This window comes from Petaurus breviceps, unplaced genomic scaffold (assembly GCF_028583685.1).
Source record: "Petaurus breviceps papuanus isolate PSGF00001 unplaced genomic scaffold, PetGlider_PUasm1.0 76, whole genome shotgun sequence".
In the NCBI taxonomy this organism is placed as follows: domain Eukaryota; kingdom Metazoa; phylum Chordata; class Mammalia; order Diprotodontia; family Petauridae; genus Petaurus; species Petaurus breviceps.
The window spans coordinates 23,265,552-23,268,314 of NW_027186473.1; the positions used below are offsets into that span (position 1 = coordinate 23,265,552).

At 34.8% G+C, this 2,763-nt stretch overlaps 1 pseudogene; it reads left to right on the forward strand.

The window, feature by feature from the left end:
• Positions 1-1,361: 1,361 nt before the first annotated feature.
• Positions 1,362-1,909, forward strand: LOC138174749 (large ribosomal subunit protein uL29m pseudogene; annotated as a pseudogene).
• The last annotated feature ends 854 nt before the right edge of the window (positions 1,910-2,763 follow it).

Consider the following 2,763-nt stretch of genomic DNA (forward strand, 5'->3'; position numbering starts at 1 on the left):
ACACATAGCTCTTATGCCAGAGAAGATCTATCTAAACACCTCATCTATCTATTGAGTACTAGTAAATTGAAAATTGACTTTACAAAGAATTGGGCATGATTGAAATCACTAAACAAATATATTGAGAAATATTATTTAGGCTTGAGAAATGACAAAAGGCAAAGTCTTGTAGACTAATAAGAATCCTCATGCCTATCTGTTAGGAATATTTTCTTCTAGAAAAGGATTAAAAGATGCTTGTGAGTGATCCTTAATATATTCTTAATTTAATATTTTATCAGAAATTATTAGTTAGTAACATAGGATCCATTATACCATTAGCTAATTAAAATAGAGATAAAAATTAATATCAAATTAGGAAAAAAAGGTAAAAAGATACTATCATTTTTAAGTTCAGTGACTTATTTGAAAGAAAGCTAGGGGTAGCTGATTGGTGTAGTGTATAGTGCACTGGCCCTGGAGTCAGGAGGCCCCAAATTCAATCCAACCAGTTATTTAGTAACAATGTGAGCCTGGCAAATCACTTAACACCAATTGCCTTGAGTTTAAAAAAAAAGGTATTATTGTGACCATTTTCTGTGAAAATTACACCAGTGTGAAGCAGTTACCACAATGGGGAGACCCACAAAACCCAGGCATCACTTGAAAAAGAAAACATTAGATTTGATTTGAAAGCCAAGTGGAGAGAGATGGCAATTCAGTATAGAATAGAAACTCAAAAACATGTAAAAAAATTCTACAAAAACCTTCTGTGAGACCCTAATGAATGAACCACCACATTGTTCAATTATAAATCAAACTATTGGGAAGACAACAGAGACAGAAAGAAATATTTTTTGAGGGCTTTTTACAATCTATTTTTATCTTCAGGTTCAAAAGAACAACCCTCTCTGTTCTGGCTGTGTTTATTTCACAGGCAGAAAATGAATTGATGATGGTGCCAGCAATCAGGGTTAAGTAACTTGCTCAAGGTTACACAGCCAGTTATTTCTGGGTGTGGTGCTAATTATCTGAGCCCGGATTTGATCCCCTGGTCATCCCAACACTGGAGCCGGTGTTCTTACTCGCTGAGCCACCTGGTCACCCCTTAGATGGGTATTTTATATTGATTGATTCGGATGGCGATTTACTGAATGATATCTTTTGTTTAAGAATGTGTGACCACTTTATTAATAAGTTGCTATGTTATATGTCTGTGAATGTTTTACTTTGGTTTCTGTGACTGTTTTGCTTTATTTTACTGCTGAATAGAGAGTTCATTATACTATGTGATCAGAATGTTAAAGTTATCCATTGCAGCAGTCCTCAGGAGAGCTGCTTGTGCTTGGATTTACACTGACCCATATTCTGAGAGGGAGACGATGGCCATGGGATGGCTAGTTTCTTTCTGTCAAGGGCCACCCTGAAAATTCCAGGAATGTTGAAGGCCTTGCTGACTCCTGCCATCAGCCCAGGCTTTCCTTTCAGTTTGTTAAACATGAATATAGCCAAAATCACACCACTCCACCAGTATAAATTAATTCATATTACTTTGTCAAGGAAAGAACCAGAAGAATTTTTTGATGATCCATAAAATTGGGAATAAAAAATAGTCAAGTCAGGTGCTGCATGATCCTGTGAACAGTTAAGGAACAAGAGTAATGAAGATTTACATAAACTTCGGTATGTCCAACTGAAAGAAAGAAATATGCTTCTCACCTTAGAGCAGGAGGCCAAAAGACAGAGATTGTCAATGCTAAGTCCAGAGTGATTAGACAAGGTGTCAGAGTCCATATATGCTTTGGATAAAGTTATTCAGGAAAGAGATGATGTCAAAAAGACCAAGACCAGGTGCTTGGAGTAAAGACCTTTTTGGACATGGAGAAAGGACATCTGGCACAAGTACAAGCAACAGCCAATACCTTGGTAACTAACCAAAAATACAACAGGAAAAAGTTGTATGTAATACCTTAAATGGAACAGTTTGTCAGACTGAGGCTTGAGAAGTACTTATGTGGCTAAGCCAAGAAGAAAAATTTGCAGAGGAAGAAAATACGTCAGAGAAAATTTACACACCTGTCTGCAAAAGCCCCAAATTAAAATCTAACCAAGGATACAGTGGACTCTTTTCCTTTTTCCTAGTACTATCTCACATCAGTAAAATGAAACTTTTCACTTAAGTTGTAATTTAAGGCTGGTTGGTAAATAATGGCAAAAACATGGTAAGTGGTTTATTAAAATGTATTTCAATCTTAAAAAAATAAAATCTTTATAAGAATGATCCACATGTATATTGAGGGTATCTTTGAGGAAGACATGAAAAGAAATGAGGTAGGCTTCCTTAAGTTATTGTCTCTGGAAGAACTATCTTTTCATTTACTTAATAAACTGTGTACAAGGACTCACTATTTTTATTGCTTGTTGATTGCAAATGCATATGTAATGTTTGTATTTGTGTGCATGCATACACATACATATTTACTTTGTAGAACAAGTATCAGCCTAAAAGGCTTTCTTCCAACAACTGTGATGCATATTAGGGAATCAAAATATTCAATAATGAATGCAACAACAGAAACAACTTTTCAAATATGTCTGTTGATTTATATGATGATTTATAGTGATAAAACATGAAAAAGAAATAGTTGTCAAAAATATTCATTATTATCAAGACCGACATCTTAAGCACAGTTTAATTAATAATGTGAAGTTCACCAGATGTTTCTTTTTGCAAATAATATACTTATCATATCAAAATCCAGCACAGTATAGGGCCACTGAAAT